General features: G+C 43.3%; 1 protein-coding gene across 5 annotated transcripts in view; it reads left to right on the top strand.

Moving 5' to 3' along the window:
* Window positions 1–19023, top strand: part of PIKFYVE (phosphoinositide kinase, FYVE-type zinc finger containing) — a 284611-nt gene that overhangs the window by 10321 nt on the left and 255267 nt on the right. Inside the window, exon 1 of one of the 5 annotated variants that reach the window (XM_073646323.1) lies at window positions 3882–3999. The exons of the other annotated variants lie outside the window; for them this stretch is intronic. The gene's annotated coding sequence lies outside the window, so the exon portion shown is untranslated. Of the gene's footprint in view, window positions 1–3881; window positions 4000–19023 lie in introns of those variants that run through there. 5 annotated transcript variants of the gene reach the window in all.

Raw genomic sequence — 19023 nt, 5'->3', positions numbered from 1 at the left:
CTGCCAAAATCCAGTAAATAAGAGATCAAGAATTCCATTCCCTGAATGTAAGACTAGTGGTCCTTCACTACCTCCAGAAAACAGAACCATGGAGAAATTATAAAAATCTGTTTATTCAACTTTATGGTCAAAATAAAGGCAAGAAAATCTCAAAATGTACTATTCCCAATGGGATCAAAAAAGCAATTATAAAAACATATCAGATTCAGAATCTCTCACTTCCAGAAAAACTTACGGCGCACTCTACTAGGGCCGTATATGTCTCCTGGGCAGAGAAAGCCAGCGCTTCCATCGGGCAGAACTGCAAAACAGCTACCTGGTCCTCGGCCCATACCTTCACTAAACATTATAACCTGGACCTAATGACCAGTAAAGATTTATCATTTGGGAGAAAAGTTCTCCAGGCTATTGTCCCTCCCACTCCTCCTGTGGTGCTGTCGTGGGGGGTTATTAGAGAAAATAGAATTAGACTTACTGATAATTCGGTTTCTAATAACCCACCACGACAGCACGGGTAATTCCCTCCCTGGCTTGACTTGCCAAAAATTACTTTAATTTGAATAATAATAAATATAATTTGAAGCATTCATACTTGTGTGGTCCCTTACAAAAACACTGGAGTGAGGATGAGGGAGGAGCTATTTGACCTTTTTGTGTTTCCTCTCCCTATTAGGGTGGGGTGACATCCTCCTGTGGTGCTGTCGTGGTGGGTTATTAGAAACCGAATTACCGGTAAGTCAAATTCTATTTTTTGTATGGAGCTAAGAATTTACAGGCAGGTATTTGCTAACTATCTGCCTGTTGTGTTCTTTGATGATCTCTTCCTGCTCAAAGCAGTCCCAGACTTCTCCTGCCAGAATTTCTCCCTTTTCAGTGACCTCACATCAGCAGAGCAGTGTCTTCTCTTCCGTTCTGCTCTGTTGATGGGACGTGACTGCCAATGTCATGCTGATAGGCAGCGGGGAGCCGGCTGTCAAACTGCAGGGAGCAGACTGGCGGTCAGCATGATGTCCTCAGTGATGTCCCGCCAACAGTGCAGACTGTAACAGAAAGAGCTGCTTTGTTGATGTGAGGTCAAATGAAGCAGGAGAGATCTGCGCCGGGCAGAACAGTCAGGAAGTTGGCAACTACCTGCCAATAAGCTCTTCAAAGTGTCATCACAGTATTCAGGTGGCACTCACAGTCATCTTTGTCACCTGAATATTCATGACACCATTTATAATTACTGAGCTTAGTTGTTTGTCACTGAATATTGCTTGTGGGCTGAGATGACATTTGCTAAAGAGGATTTTCTCTCAAAATGTAAAATTGCCCATTTATGGATTTATCGTTGGAAAACAAACTTGGTTGTTGTGTTTTTGTTTTGGTGTGACTGCATTTTTAACAAAAGTGAATGCAGAAGTGCTACCTTATTGGTTGTCAATTTTGACAGCTGTTAAAAAATCATGGTGCCTGTGGAGGCAGGGGGTCTCCCGTGGGCGTAATACTACTCAGACAACACAGGGTAAGGCTAAAACAGTGTGACAATACTTTATTGAACCACCAAACAGATAACAACATATGCAGAGCAGTCCCAGCAAATACACAAGATGGTGCAAGTTACAGAGTCTCACTCTCCCGCTGGCCCGCTGGGAATCGAGCAGTGAGATATGTGGCCAAGTGACCTGATTATCCCAACCTGGATTTCATCATAATGTCTCTGATAGTTCAGTGATAGTCAGTAGAGCAGATCTGTATTCCTCTTGATGGAGCCATGTGTCCTGGTTGCTGTGCTGAAGAGTCTCTCTTGTCTGTCTTTTTGTAAAGTCTCGCTGATACAGAGGCATATGCCCCTTAAATAGTTCACAATTGTCCTTTCATGCACACATCCACATGTAAAGGATAAGGGATGACGACACTATTCCACAGTGCTCGAGTATCCACAGCTCATCCCCCAAGGTTGACTGGCAAACACCCTACAATGTTATTTAACATATCTAGCAAACATCCACTGTTCAAAGATCCTGAGTCGCTGTATTAAAAAACTAGCAGATGATAAATTGTAGGAGCTGATATAAGATGTAAATAACAGCCATTCATCAATTATCAAATATCAACTCAAGTATTCCACATTCAGGTTTATACAAACGATAGTCTATGTTGATCAACCAAAGAAGAACACAAATTCAAAAGTCAAAGGTGTACTGCTCCTGCTGTACTGATTTATACATCTGGATAATTAAGAAGAAATGCTGTATTGTCACAGTGCCATCTTTACTAGTCTGATTCATCTCTGCTTTCTTATTGAATCAACAATTTGTTGGCACTTACCATTGTCATTTCTTTCAGACATGGCTGCTGAAGCAGAGTTTAATAAACTTTTGGCTTCTGATTTACTAATGTTTGCCCATTTTCATGTTTTGGATTGAAATACTGTTTAATCCTAATATCAATGATGGTCCAGGGTATCATAGAGGATAATATATTTTAAATTCAAAACCTCAGACTTGAATACCCCGTGAGCCAATTAATAATTTTATTTATCTAGTACCACCATATTCCACGCACTTTACATTACAGAGTATACTTGTACACACAAGTCATTAGAGTAGCACATAATTCAACACATACAAGAAGAGTAGGTGCCTGCTCGCAAGTTTACAATCTATGAGGAATTAGGGATGACACAATAGGGTAAAAAGTGCTCGTTGTGAATGGCTCAGCCATCAGTATAATCAATAAGGCATAAGCCGTCACAAGTCAGTATCTGAACAGATACAAAGTGCTACTTTGTCCGTGGAAGGTGTGGTAGCTGATGATAGGAGGGATGAGGTTCTGAGGATACGTTATGGAGAACAGGGAATAGTTAACTTAGTGAGGTGATGGTGATAGGTCTGTGTAAAGAAATGTGTTTTTAGAGAATTTTTAACATTGTGGATACTTGGGATTAACCGTATTTCAAAGAACTGGTGCAATGCTTGAGAAGTCTTGGAGACCGGAGTGGGAGGTTCAGACTATAGTGGATGGTAGTTAGTGGAACAGAGAGCGTGGGGAAGATGTACAGAACTGTGGAGAGCTTTGTGGGTTTGAGTGATAATTTTATTTTGAACTCTGTAGCAAGTGTGCAACCAGTGCAATGACTGGCACAGGATGGAGGCATCAGTGTAGCAGCAGGACTTAAATAAGACCCTGGCTGCTGCATTCAGGATAGATTTGAGAAAGGAGAATTTAGTAAGTGGAAGACCAATTAGTAGATGGTTGCACTGCACTAGTCCAATTTACTGTAAGCACGTCGGACACAGATTTATTTACATTATAAGAATGTTTGTCAAAAAGTAATGGAAAAGTAACACAGGAGGGCCATGAGAGAAAAGTACAATTGTGGCTTCATAACTAAAGACATTTAGCCGGACAGCTATGATTTTCAATATATTTATGCCAGAAAATTTGAGTGAATACAATAAAATAAATGTCCACTATTATTTTCTAATTTAAGTATCTTTGGTCTTTTTGAGCATGAATCTCTTTTGAAGTTTTTTGGATGAACCACAGTCATTCTCCGTTCTCAACACATGGCCATACCCCATGGCTTACAATTGTAGTTTATTCAGTGCACTGGCGATGTCTCTACTTTCTACCACTATGTTCAGCATCTCTTATAATATCCTGCGCTTCTGTAACTGCAGGGATTTTTTTTTGGGAAGTGGAGTTTATTTTTGCCTCAGGGTAACATTTAAGGGCTTATTGTCTGTGGATCCTTATAGCATTTCGCTTTTGGTTTTCAGGGTTAGAGTCTGGTGAGTCTGTAGGTTGGGAGTGTCCAGTTTATGGTCAGCTGGTTTTAGTGATGGGATTGATCAACATCACATGCTTTATAGCCTTAGAGCAAACTTCCTGCTCCATTTTCCAGCTCAGAATCATTGTATGAGCGTCGCTTTTTCCTTTCTGTGACCGTCATGTGGGACATTTGCAGAAGGAAGCTTTGACGATCAGTGCTTATTCTGAGAACAGGATACATAGGTAGGTCAAGCAGAACCTTCTCTGCCCGGCTCCCTGGTTTGTTTGGACCAAGGCATGTATTACTACTGGTCTTTCCACTTTTGGCTATGATTATAAGGTTGTGTTAACACCTCTGGAATATGTTTTCTGGATTGGATATATTGCTGTGGTGATAAATAGTTTGGTAACTATTCTAAGGTAATGTTTGGCCAATTTTCATCCAACGAAAAATAGACCTGGCACATGTTATAGGAATACGTTTTATCTTCTTGGATAGTCTGTCAAGACAGAATTCCATTATAAGTAAGCTCACCTCCATGTGGTGCCGCTTTTCCCAGGAAGAATCTTACAATGTCTTCCAGAACCCATGGGCTATATTTCAAGAAAACCTTCCATAAAGTATTATTCAAATTAAGAGCTCTGTGCCCGATGAGCAGGGCTGCGTAGTCTGAAGCTTCTTCTGTCAGTTGGGCCGGCTCTGCGCCTGCTTCCTTGGTGTACAGTGCTGGCACAGAAAAGCTTTCACCTGGAGCAGGCTAACGTCCTGATTCCCTATTCTGTGCATGTGATGAGACGGTGCGCGCACGCGACGAGACGGTGCGCGCATATGCAGGATTTCAATGAAGGCTTTAGTCCAAATGAAGCAGGTGTCGTCAATCAGGGAAGCGAGAATGGAGCAGGGTATCCAGACTGAGTGAGAGAAGGTGCTGTGGACTCTGTGGCCTCACAACAGTTCATCGAACAACTAATTTGCACAATTTAAAATAAGTTTTCGTGAAATCTAGTCCATGGATGTGGAAACAAAATATATGAATCTTCTTATGGCAAGAGGTGGAGATGTTACAAGTTTTATAATCTCATTTTGGCCTGACAGATTTTAAGCAGTTGTCTATATTGTGCCCCGTGGTAAGACTACCACCGTCTTGCTCATTTCTAGGCTGCTATGGCTCCTGTCCTTCTTCTTCAGTATACCACCCAGGATCTTTCCTCTTTGTCTTTAACTCTTTGTTTGTACATTCAGATCTTTTCCCAGTGGCTATTGTTGGCCATATGATTGCCTATTTCCATATATCTTATTCATTTCTATGGAGAGTCATCAAATAAAAATGATTATTGTCAAAACTTCAAACATTTCATATCAATATTCACATATAATATACACCACTATGTAGTAATGAATACAAAAAGGGAAGGGTGGGAGGAAAGAAGACAGAAGGAGGGGGTAAAATAATGATTATTTATAAAGCACCATTAATTCCATGGTTCTGTACATGTGAAAAGGATTAGTAGTAGAAGTTAGTAAAAGAAAAACCTGACAGCCTGGTACAGAGGGTTAGAAGACTCAGCCCTCACGGGTTTACAACCTACAGGGTAATGGGGAAGGAGACAGTAGGTTGGGGGATCGTGGCAGCTCCGGTAGTTGTTACGTAGCAGTGGGATTATTGCAGGCTGCTGGCTTTCCTGAAGAGATGAGTTTTCAGGTTACCTCTGCATGTTCTAAATGTGGTAGACCATCAGGAGATTCCAGAGGATGGGGGATTGTGTGAGGAACGTACAAGGGTAGAGGAGAGAGAGAGAGATTTCTTGTGAGGACCAGAGATTACTTGTTGCGAGGTATCGGGATATTAGTTCAGAGATGTACACACGTGGTCAAAATTGTTGGTGCCCCTCGTTTAATGAAAGAAAAACCCACTGTGGTCACAGAAATAACTTGAATTTGACAAGAGTAATAATAAATTTAAAAATCTTTGAAAATTTACAAATGAGAGTCACATTGCTTTTCAACCCTACTTCCACAGAATTTAAAAAAAACGTATGAAATAGGCCTGGACAGAAATGATGGTATCCCTGAAAATAATGTGACAAAAGGGACATGTTAAATCAAGTTGTGTCCACTAATTACACAGGTGTCTACAATCTTGTAATCAGTCAGTGGGTCTGTATATAGGGCTACATATACTCACTGTGCTGTGTGTTTGGTGTCATGGTGTGTACCACACTCAACATGGACCAGAGGAAGCAAAGGAAAGAGTTGTCTCAGGAGATTAGAAAGAAAATTATAGACAAGCATGTTAAAGGTAAAGGTTACAAGACCATCTCCTAGCAGCTTGATGTTCCTGTGACTACAGTTGCACATATTATTCAGAAATTTAAGATCTGTGGGACTGTAGCCAACCTCCCTGGACGTTAAGAGTACCATCATTTCTGTCCAGGCCTATTTCATGAGTTTAATTTTTTTTTTAAATTCTGTGGAAGCAGAAAAGCAATGTCTGACTTTCATTTGTTAATTTTCATAGATTTTTAATTTATTATTACTTTTGTCAGATTCAAGTTATTTCTGTGACCATTGTGGGATTTTCTTTCATTAAACGAGGGGTACCAACAATTTTGACCACGTGTGTATGTGGGAGACAGATGATGGATGCCTTGTAAGTCCTTGTTAGTCATTTAAACTGGATTTGTGGAGAATTAGAAGCCAGTGAAGAGATTGGAAGAGGGGAGAGGCAGAGGAGTAGTGAGGGGAGAGGTAACTTTTATTCACATTACATTAAAATAAGTAAAAGTTAAAGTAATTTTTCTTTTGTGAGTCTCATTTTATTATCCAACATAAATGAATGTTGTCAGTAATGACCTACAAATACCTCTGACCAAAAAACTAGCATGTTATAGGGAGAAAACGCTGTATGCAGGCTCCTAAATCGGCTAGAAAACTATGAATCTGTGGTTAAGAGCTGGCTAGCATGAACCACAATCTCACCTGTTTTATTGTATATTCTGTTTCTTTTTGTTATCCACTAGTATATAATTGTATGTTGCAACTAATAAACAGGAAGCTAAAACTTTAAATGGGTTGTCCGGTCAAAAGTAATAAGTCAGCTGTCACTCTGTGTGACTACAGACTTATGAATCCCCCCAGCCCAGACACTATGCGCTTCGGGGATTTGCCAGTATGAGACCCGGGACCTGAGGGTATGTATGTGTTATACCATTCAGCGCCGCCTCTCTCCATTCACTTGTATGGAGCGAGGCCACATCCGTCTAGTGACGTGGACGGCCAGTGGGTGCGTCCGACTAGAGTGTGCAGCCTTGCTCAGTACAAGTGTATGGAGAGCGAGGCCACGCCCACTGGCCGGGGCTATCCGGTCTCATACCGGTGAATCCCCGCAACGCACAGTGCCTGTGCTGGGGGGGATTCGTAAGTCTGCAATCAAACAGAGTGACTGCAGACTTATCACGTTTGACCGGACAACCCCTCACCCCTATGCCTTCTATGACTACAACAGAGAGAACTCTGTACACTCAGCTATGCTTTACTCAAACCAGCATACGGTCATATAGGATCTCATACCATGTGCCTCTCTCCCTTAATTGTCCTCTCCCTACACATTGCTAACAACCTAATGTGCGTTTCACTGGGTGACTGGCTTAGTTTTTATAAATATTCACATTCTTTTATCCGATCCTTTTATTTCCGTCCCCTTCCCCTTTTTGGCACTGTCGTGAAGAAGTTATGCACGTGATAACAGGGATTTTCTTGGGAATATCTATTTATCAAACCTTTTCAGTTAAGAAGTCCTCTTTTCTGAAAAGATTGTTTATTACCAGTAAGCATTCATTTAGTGCAAAGTCAAAAGCACCAAGATGGTGTCAGGCAATTTAAGTGGTGACCCCATGAAAATCTTAGGGCTTATGATCATGGTGATACTACTTTTTCATTTTTTGTAGCACCATAGTAGGAGTTCCATTTATGTATGTGAGCTTTCAATGCTTCTGTTATTACAATTGGAGGAATACTGAGTTTTCTATTGGATTCTATACAAGCCTGATATGTTCCAGTGGTATCCGTACAGAGGTGTCCTTCTCTAGATGCCTTGCCATACACGTACAATGGTAGAGTATTAAGCTTAGAGTTAATGATCAGAAATATACTGAATAGTCTTATGCACATGTGCTGTATTAAGTTTCACGGTCAATTGCTGACCTTCCTATTTGAGTTTCTTGTACTTTAATAAATCTGCTGATCATGGACATGCTGACCAAAGAACATTCTGACAAAGTACAGTACTGTGCAAAAGTTTTAAGTCGGAATAGAAAAAATGCTGCAAAGAATGAATACAAATACATAAGTCTTAATAGTTTATTTTTATCAATGAACAAGAGAGAAATCTGAATCAAATCAATATTTGGTGTGACCAATCTTTGCCCTCCAAACGGTATCAAAGAATTACTTCTTCTAGGTACGCTTACACACTGTTTTTAAAAGAATTCGAAAGGAACGTTGTTCCAAACATCTTGGAGAGCTGACCACAGATCTTCTGTGGGTGTAGGCTTGTACAAATCCTTCTATCTCTTAATGTAATCCCAGAGACCTAATGGCAGGCACTCGATGTTGAGATCTGGGCTGTTTGGGGGCCATATAATCGCTTCCAGGATTCCTTGTTCTTTTTTACTCTAAAGAAACTTCTTAATGACTTTGGCTGTATGTTTGACTTTGTCCTGCTGGTGAATAATTTCAGAGCCAATCAGATGTCTCCCTGAAGGAATTGCATGATGGATAAATATCTGCCTGTATTTCTCTGCATTGTGGACACAAAAAATGGTGACATTGAGGACTATAGATGCAGTGGGCAGCCATGGAAATTTAGTACAACTGAGGAAAGACATGTCATGCTTCTCTTCGAAATCTGAAGATGCCCATCAGTGCTATCAGTTAAGAACTGTGTAAAGCCCCCGTCTCACATAGCGAGATCGCTGCTGTGTCACGGTTTTGGTGACGCAACAGTGACCTCACCAGCGATGTCACTATGTGTGACACTTTGCAGCGATCAGGCCCCTGCTGTGAGGTCGCTGATCGCTGCAAAGTGTCCTGGACCATTTTTTGGTCGTTGCCCTACCGCTGGTCAGCACACATCGCTGTGTGTGACCCGCGGGAGCAGCGATCAGGCTGGTAACCATGATAAACATCGGGTTACTAGGGGCACACGCGCGCACACTTAGTAACCCGCTGTTTATCATGGTTACGAGCCTGCTAAAGTGAGCGGTAACCTCCCGGTCACCGTAGCAGAGTGGTAACCATGATAAACAACGGGTTACTAGGTGCGCGTGTGCCCCTAGTAACCCGCTGTTTATCATGGTTACCAGCCTGCTCCTGCTTCAGCAGGCTGGTAACCAGGAGCAGGACATCGTGGAAAGATTCTTTCCGCGATGTCGCTGCTCCCCTGATCGTTGGTGAGCCTGCCTGTTTGACAGCTCACCAGCGACCACATAGCGACGCAGCAACGATCCCTGACAGGTCGTATCGTTGTCGGGATCATTGCAGCGTCGCTAAGTGGGACGGGGCCTTAAATCTAGAAATGGGAATCAGAGTGCACAATAGGGTGATACCTTATGGAGGGAGAGTAGGAGAGTGCTGGTTACGCTCACCTGGTGTCACAGACACATCTCCTATGTAGGAATGAAAAAAAACAGCTGCTGCTGCCCCATGGCTGGTGGATAAATGCTCCAGGAGATACTGGATCCAGTGGGATGAACACGTAAGTGGGCTGCGCTGCTGCAGTAAATCAATTCTTCAGAAATGATGATGAGGAAAAGGCTTTTTATTCACCACATGATTCAACACCGTACCAGCGTCTTTTTCAAGTCAATGGCAATTGCATAGGGAACACCCACAGGAACACTCAAACCAGTAGGAAATTAGAAAGGGTAGGGAATTTCAACTGGCAATTTCAAATTGATTAAAGTTAGAGGGAAGAAATAAATAAAAACTCCATACTTAATGATAAAATGTAAACAGATGAATAGAGGACAAATGATTGGAATGTAGGAGATGTGAGATAAGAACCCAGGATGGGCCAGTGAATAGAAGCCTGAGAGGGAATATTTAACAGAGGAGCCACCCAGGCAGATGAGGGAAAGGGGACAAAGAAAAAGAAGGGAGCTATACATATAAGTGATACCACATAAATAAAGGACACATTGTTGAGGAGAAGTGATAGGAGTATGGGATTAGAACCTGGGATGGGCTAGTGAATAGAAGTAGGAGAGGCCACATAGGTAGATGAGTGAAAGCTAATACTGAAAAGGAACCTAAACATATAACTGTACTATATATATATAGTACTTTATCAGTTATATGTTTAGGTTCCTTTTCAGTATTTGCTTTCACTCATCTACCTATGTGGCCTCTCCTACTTCTATTCACTAGCCCATCCCAGGTTCTAATCCCATACTCCTATCACTTCTCCTCAACAATGTGTCCTTTATTTATGTGGTATCACTTATATGTATAGCTCCCTTCTTTTTCTTTGTCCCCTTTCCCTCATCTGCCTATATATATATATTTTATTATATAATTAGACTAATAAAGGACAAGTGTTGAAAAGAAAGTACCGTATTTTCCGGAGTATAAAACGACTGGGTGTATAAGACAACCCCCAACTTTTCCAGTTAAAATATAGAGTTTGGGATATATTCGTCGTATAAGACTACCCCTCTTCTAATGCACATATGGTAAAAAAAAAAAAATCAGATTTGATTTCAATATGGCAATTTTAAAGTGATGAACCTTACCGCCGATTGGCTGGTTGTTGTATACAAATCCTGCTTGGATTGGTCAGCTCTCCTTGCTTGCTCGGCTCTCCCTGTCTCCAAGACTATCAGAGCGGTAGCACATCCCTCTGGAAGCAAGCTGCAGGTGTCCGGGAAGCCCGGGGTATGGAAAAAAGAGAGAGCGTGGTGCTGTGCCCAGAAAAACACGCCTCTTTTACTCGTCTGGCCCGCCCTTGTATTACCTCCTTCTCTGCCTCTCAGATCTCGCTCATGTGCGCCTGCGCCGCTTCACTGCAGTCCTCAGGAGCAAGATCTGAGAGGCTGAGAAGGAGGTAATAAAATGGCGGGCCAGACGAGTGAAAGAGGCGTGTTTTTCTGGGCAGAACACCGCTCTTTCTCTTTTTTCCATATCCCGGGCTCCCGGACGCCTTCAGCTTGCTTCACTTACACTTTCCCGGTGAGGTGACCCCTCACCTCGTCACTGCAGTCCTCAGGAGCGAGATCAGCGAGGCAGAGCAGGAGGTACCAGTATTAGGATACAAGGGTGGGCCAGAGGGATGTGCTACCGCTCTGATAGTCTTGGAGACAGGGAGGGCTTATAAATTACCATAGTTATACGAACTATAAGATGACACCCGGCGTATAAGACGACTCTTGACTTTTGAGAAGATTTTCAGGGGTTAAAAAGTCATCTTATACGCCGGAAAATATGGTAGTAAAAAGATGAGTGTAAGAGAAATGGGATTAGAACCCAGGATGAGCCTGTGAATAAGAACCAGAGGGAGGACATAAAACAGAGTAACCACCTAGGTAGATGAGGGGAAGGTGATGCAGAAGAGGGAACTATACATATAAATCAATGAAAAAGGACAGAAATTGGTAGAGAAAGGAGTGAAATGATTGGAGTTTGGAGTGCAGGAGAACCAGGATGTGAACTCCAGATGAACCAGTGAATAAGAGCCAGAAAGAGCCGCGGTAAGGTGTAGTGAGGCTGATGAGTAGAGAATAACTAAAAAAGAATTAAAAAGGGGACAAAAAAGGGGATTATAATTTTCATGAATACAAAATCATGAACTAAAATAATAAAAAAATAAACAATAGTTTAAAATCAAGAAAATGAAAAGGGCAACTTTCAAGAATAGATTCAGCTCTGGCTGGGAATAGCACGTGTGCTGGGTCACGCGTGCAATAGATTTTAAGTGCAATAATTACAAGTGCAGTTATACAATGGCAGTTGGACAGGGCAGGAGACAGGTAAGATGCATAAGATATTCATACAAACATGCTTCTCGGTCACTAATACTGCATTATGCATTAGTCTTATCAATCTGCTTTTTATTTGTTTTCACTTCTGCTCTCTCACAACTCACCCTCCCTTTAACACATTCTGTGCACTCACTCTATATCAGCCCCTCCCTTCTCCCCTCTCCCATGTATAACTCTGAGGCTCTACTGACATTCCTCACCCACTGCAAACCATCCTCTACCTCCATACAGCACTCAAAACGTTCATACAAATCATTAGACCACCTGCTCTTTCTCTTCTTTCTCCTTTTACTAGTCGCAGGCGACATCTCCCCCAACCCTGGGCCCCCCTCCTCTAGCATACACCACTCTCCTCCAGCTGCATATAGAAACCCTGCTAATCTTATTAACGTTCAGTGCATGCCCTCTCCTATCGATTTCCATTGCGCTCTCTGGAACGCACGGTCTGTGTGTAACAAACTATCTTACATCCATGATTTTTTCCTCTCTAATTCTCTTAACCTTCAGGCTATCACAGAAACCTGGATTCAGCAGCCAGACACCACCATTGCTGCTGCTCTCTCTTTTGGTGGGCTGAAATTTTCACATACTGCCAGACCTGGCAACAGACAGGGTGGAGGTGTTGGTCTGCTCCTTTCCTCACAATGTGCTTTCCAGGTCATCTCCCCGGTTCCCTCATGTTTCCTTCCTTTGAAGTCCACACCATCAGACTCTTTAAACCCTTCTCCCTGCGAGTGGCAGTCGTGTATCGCCCTCCAGGCTCCCCCCGCCAGTTCTTGGATCACTTTGCCACCTGGCTTCCTCACTTTCTATCCTGTGACATCCCCACCCTCATCATGGGCGACTTTAACATCCCCATCGATGATCCCCTCTCCCAATCTGCCTCTCATCTACTTTCTCTAACCTCTTCATTCCGTCTCTCACAGTTTACTAATTCTCCTACCCATGAAGACGGGAATACTCTGGACCTGTTTTTTTCCAGTCTCTGCTTGCTGGATGACTTTACCAACTCCCCTCTCCCGCTCTCGGACCACAACCTTCTTTCCTTCTCTGTTAAGAATTGTCTCCTCACCCGGGACACCCCCACTTACCACACTTATAGGAATACACGTACCATTAATACCCAGCAGCTTATGGACAATCTCCACACCGCTTTAGCCCCCATCTCCTCCTTCTCCTGTCCAGGCTTAGCATTGTCACACTACAATAATACACTGAAGAGTGCCCTAGATGAAGCAGCTCCTTCTACTCGCAGAAAGATCCGACACAGACAACGGCAGCCCTGGCACACGATGCAAACACGTTTTTTTCAACGTTGCTCAAGGTGTGCTGAGCGTCAGTGGAGAAAATCTCTTTTAGCAGAGGACTTCATCCACTATAAATTCATGCTCAAAACCTATAACTCTGCCCTTCATCTGGCCAAACAATCCTACTTCACCACCCTCATCACTTCAATGTCCAACAATCCAAAACGACTTTTCGAAACCTTAAACTCCCTCCTGAAACCTAAAGCACAGGCCCCCACCACCAACCTCAGCGGGGAGGATCTGGCCACTTATTTCTTTGAAAAAATCAACCACATCCATCAGGACATCTCAGCCCAATCTCCTCAGCGCCCGGATTCCCTTCCCTGCCGCACTTCAAGCTCACTTGCCTTCTTTGAGCCTGTTACAGAAGAAGTTACCCAGCTCCTCACTTCTTCTCGGCCTACAACCTGCAACAGTGACCCCATTCCTTCACATCTCCTGCAGTCTCTCTCACCGGTGGTCACCACTCACTTGACTAAAATATTTAACCTCTCTCTTTCTTCAGGTATCTTTCCCTCCTCATTTAAACACGCCATCATAACCCCTTTACTTAAAAAGCCATCCCTGGACCAGAACTGCACTAACTACAGACCTGTCTCTAATCTTCCTTTCATCTCTAAACTCCTGGAACGCTTGGTCCACTCCCGTCTAATCTGCTATCTCTCAGATAACTCTCTCCTCGACCCGCTACAATCTGGTTTCCGCTCCTTACACTCCACTGAAACTGCCCTCACTAAAGTCTCTAATGATCTACTAACAGCCAAATCCAAAGGTCACTGCTCCCTGCTGATTCTCCTGGATCTCTCTGCAGCATTTGACACTGTGGATCACCAGCTCCTCCTCACTATGCTCCTCTATAGGCCTCAAGGACACTGTTCTCTCCTGGTTCTCCTCCTACCTCTCTGACCGCTCCTTCACTGTATCTTTTGCCGGCTCCTCTTCCCCTCCTCATCCCCTTACAATCGGGGTTCCGCAGGGCTCAGTCCTAGGCCCCCTCCTCTTCTCTCTATACACTGCCCCTATTGGACAAACAATCAGCAGATTTGGGTTCCAGTATCATCTCTATGCTGACGACACCCAATTATAAACTTCTTCCCCTGACATCACCCCTACCCTAATACAAAATACCAAGGATTGTTTGTCTGCTGTGTCTAGCATCATGTCCTCCCTCTATCTTAAACTGAATCTCTCCAAAACTGAACTTCTTGTGTTTCCCCCCTCTACTAACCTAACTCTACCTAACATCGAAATTACCTTGGAGGGGTCAACCATAACTCCCAAGCAGCACGCCCGCTGCCTTGGGGTCATATTCGACACTATCCTTTCCTTTACTCCCTATATCCGATCACTCACTCGCTCTTGTCACCTGCATCTTAAAAACATCTCCAGAATCCGATCTTTTCTCACTTTGGAAACTGCTAAAACTCTTACTGTCGCTCTTATTCACTCTCGTCTGGACTACTGCAACTCTCTTCTGATCGGTCTCCCTCATACCAAAATTTCCCCTCTCCAATCTGTCCTGAATGCGGCAGCCAGGGTCGAATTTCTGTCCAGCCGCTTCACCGATGCCTCCACCTTGTGCCAGTCATTACACTGGTTACCTATTCGCTACAGAGTCCAATATAAACTCATCGCTCTCACCCACAAAGCTCTCCACAGTTCTGCACCACCTTATATCTCCTCTCTCATCTCTGTCTATCGCCCTATACGTGCCCTCCATTCTACAAATGACCTAAGACTAACATCCCCCATAATCTGAACCTCGCACCTCTGTCTCCAAGACTTCTCTCGTGCTGCGCCGGTTCTCTGGAATGCTCTACCCCAGATGATCCGATTGATGCCTAGCCCCGATGTCTTCAAGCGCGCTTTAAAAACACATCTCTTTAAACAAGCCTACCATCTCAAATACCCAGTAAACTAACTTTCCCCTGTTCCCTCCTAAATATTATTGAGAATCTGCCCCCTACTGTAAATCTGTTTCTACACCCTCCATGCACACGATAACTGCACTCGGTAATTGAGTATTGCACTTGAAAATACAGGCTGATGACCGGATCATACAGCTTTATATGATCATCCCGACTTATTATAATTGCCTGACCTGAAATAACAAGCACTTTCCACCTATTGTGTCCCCCCATTTCCTTGTAGAATGTAAGCTTGCGAGCAGGGACCTCACTCCTGATGTAACTGTTAAACTGTCTCACCTTGTATTGAATTTATTGTTTGTACATGTCCCCGCTTAATTGTAAAGTGCTGCGGAATATGTTGGCGCTATATGAATAAAAATTATTATTATAAATTATTATTATTAATAGATAAATTGGATGCAAGACCATGTGCTTATTATTTGGGATAAGACAAATTGTGATATATAGAATTAAAAAGGGGGATATTAATACAAATGTATTTTAAAAAAACAATCAGAAGGGTATCAATTAAGAACTGGCAACAACCAGTAGGACCCTGCTACACACAACTACTGTTTTGAGAAGACTGACCGCAAGAGGTCTTCTTGGAAGAATAGCAGCCAAGAGACTCAACTATGCACAAAAACCTATGAACTAGGGTGCAGAACAATCGCAGCATGTGCTCTGGATTGAAGAGTCAAAATGTGAAATATTTGGCTTTAACAGAAAGCAGTTTGTTTGCTGAATTGCTGGAGAGTGGTACAATAATGAGTGTCTTAAGGCAACAGTGAAGCATGGTGGAGGTACCTTGCAAGTTTGGTGCCTTATTTCAGCAAAGAGAGTTGTGGATTTGGTTAGGATTAATGGTGTTCTCCATGCTGAGAAATTCAGGTAGATACTAATCCATAATGCAATACAATCAGGGAGGCATCTCATTGGCCCCAAATTTATACAGCAGCATGACCATGACCCCAAACATACAGCCAATGTCATTAAGAATTATTCACACCATAAAGAACAATGAGTCTTGGAAGTGATGATATGGCCCCCACAGAACCCTGATCTCAACATTGAATCTGGTATTACCCGAAGGGACAGAACAATTTGCTCAAGCCAACATCTACTGAAGATCTGTGGTTAGTTCTCCAAGACATTTGGAACAATCTCCTTGCCGAGTTTCTTCAAAAACGGTGTTAGTGCTCATTTAAAGGGGTTGTTCGGTACTTTAGATTACCCCCCAAGTATTCCCCCCCCAGGTCCCTAAGACTTTTTGTAAATATCTTTGATAATGCCTGTGAGCGGTGCTATCGGCTGCTCACAGGCATCACGTGACCCTCGGCTGCGGCCAGCTCTGACATCTGCTGATGTCACGACAAGTGCTGGCAGCAGCCGGGGGTCACGATGTTCCTGGTTCCAGTTGGATGCCAGGCTGTGGGCGGATGCCACACCCGGCATCCACCGTGCGCTCTGCCTCTCCCCATTCATTGGGAAAGAACGCGGTGGATGCTGGGTATGATGCAGATGATAACCCCGCCCACAACCCAGCAGCCATCGCGGGGACCCCAGCGCTGAGTCACGCCTCACTTGTCGTGACGTCGGTTCTGGGGTCACGTGATGCCTGTGAGCGGCCACCGATAGCGCTGCTCATAGGCATTTTCAACAGCAGAAGTTGTTTACAAAAAGCCGTAGGACTGGGGGGGGGGGTAATCTAAAGTACCACACAACCCCTTTAATTGTGACTTTTATGATGCTCAAAAAAAGGTCCAAGATTCATCAGAGTTTGGTCAGTGTGTCAGTTTTTACTATCAGTGTTTGGCCAGAGCTTTTATTTATTTTTTTTTCGTAATAAAAAAGAAAAAAAATGGAGGTTTCTCAAGGTATGGCATTCAAGTGCTATCCGATATTTAATTATTCAGACAGGGTTTCTGACTTTGTGTTGCTCATTCGGTCCGCAAACTTATACTGATGTGTGAAATGCCCCATGGACTAGGGTAGGTACTTGTTCTGTTTTTCATAAATAGAACCCATACTTAATATAGACCTTATTACCGTATTTTTCGGACTATAGGACATACCAGACCAGAAGATGCACCCCAAATTTTCAGGAGGAAAATAGGGAAAAAAATTTAATGTGTCAAATGGGGGTCCGTCTTACAGTCAGAGTTCAGTTTACCAGCAAGGGTCGGTGGTGGAGCGGGGTCACAGGAGATTTTCGGCGGGGTGATGCTGCGAGTCCCATCCCAGGCTAGAAGAAAGGGGTGCTCTGAGGTACGACGCTGCTGGGCGATGCTATGAGTCGAAGGTTGATAGGAGGCGGTGTTTGACGGTTTTCGGCGGTGTGTGAAAGTTGGGTGCCGAGATCTCAACCTGCGCAGGCGCCGCATCTAGCGGCCATTTTCCCGGGGTCCACCACATAGGAAACATGGAAGTGCGGGTGCTCAGGACTTTCACAAAATGTTGGCAGAGGCCCCGCACCGCCGAGGAGCATCAAACACCCCCTTCTACCACCCTGGGACTCGCAGCATCGCTGCACAGCGTCGTACCTCTGAACACCCCCTCCTCCAAGCGCAGTACTCGCAGCATCGCCTGACTCCTACTGCCGCCGGCCCCCTGGTAAGCTACATTCGGTCTATAAGATGCACCCCAATTTTCCCCCAAAATTTTTGGGAAAAAGAATGTATCTTATAGTCTGAAAAATACTTTATATTTCTTCCACCCCTATTAAGATTCATAGCTTTTTATTTTTTTGGTGTTATTTTTTGCATTGAGAGCTGTAGAAAACAGAAAAAAAATGCAATTGTGGTGAGATAGTGAAAAAATGCAATTCAGCCATTGTTTTGGGGTTTTGTTTCTATGCTACTAATTTTGCAATAAAAATTACTTCGCAACATGATTTTCTAGGTCGGTATTATTGTGGCAACCTTCCTCCCCCAATTGTACATTTTGTCACTAAATTAACTATAACCCACAATATTGTGTATTGAGAAAATCATCCAGCCCTTTTTTGAAAGCTGTTAGTATCTGCCACTACTACCTCTTGCGGTAGGGCATTCCACAGCCTGAATATAAGGAACCCTCCCCTGTTTAGGTGCCGGAATAGCCTTTCTTCCACCCGTAATGAGTGCCCCCTGGTCCTTAGTATGGTCTTTGGAAGGAATAAGTCATGTGCTAGTCCTTTGTACTGACCACACATATATTTATACATGTAAATGAGATCTCCTCTGAGGCGTAGTTTTTCTAAGCTAAACAAGCTCAACTTTTTCAACCTCCCATCATATGAGAGGCCTTCCATCCCTTGTAATAATTTAGTTGCCCGCCTTCTGAATATCCTTTTTAAAATGTGGAGAACACTACTGAATCCCATATTCCAGATGTGGCCTTACCAGTGATTTACAAAGGGGTAACAATATGTTGGGATCGTGGGATTTTATCTCTTTAAACACCCTAAAAACGTGTTTGCTTTTGCGGCTGCTTCTTGACATTGAGTACTGCTGCTCAGCTTACTTGTAACCAGAATACCCAAATCCTTCTCCTATTCTGTGTTCCCAAGTATACTTCCATTTAATGTGTATGCAGCAATAGGATTACTCCGTCCCAGGTGCATTACTCTACATTTATCTACATTAAACCTCATCTGCCAAGTTTTTACCCATTCAGTCATCTTACCCAGATCGTTCTGCAATATCAAGATCAGATTTTAATATGCTACATAGTTTGGGGTCTTCAGCAAAAACTGACACTTTACTCTTAATCCCATCCTCAAGGTCATTAATAAAGAGGTGAAAAAGAATTGGTCCTTGCACAGATGCCTGCGGCACCCCACTGCTGACTATATCCCATCTAGAAAATGTACCATCTATGACAACTGTTTTGTTTCCTGTCTTTTAGCCAATTCCTTACCCATCTGCATATAGTTTACCCTGGCCCTGCTTCTGTAGCTTCAGTATAAGGCTGTTATGTGATACCGTATCAAATGCCTTCGCAAAGTCCAGATAAATCACATCAGCCGCATT

Source organism: Phyllobates terribilis, unplaced genomic scaffold (assembly GCF_046119375.1).
Source record: "Phyllobates terribilis strain yellow unplaced genomic scaffold, ASM4611937v1 Scaffold_9__5_contigs__length_417890890, whole genome shotgun sequence".
NCBI classification, from domain to species: Eukaryota; Metazoa; Chordata; class Amphibia; order Anura; family Dendrobatidae; genus Phyllobates; species Phyllobates terribilis.
Note: the sequence above shows the minus strand (reverse complement) of the source record. Positions and strands in the feature narration are given on the sequence as shown.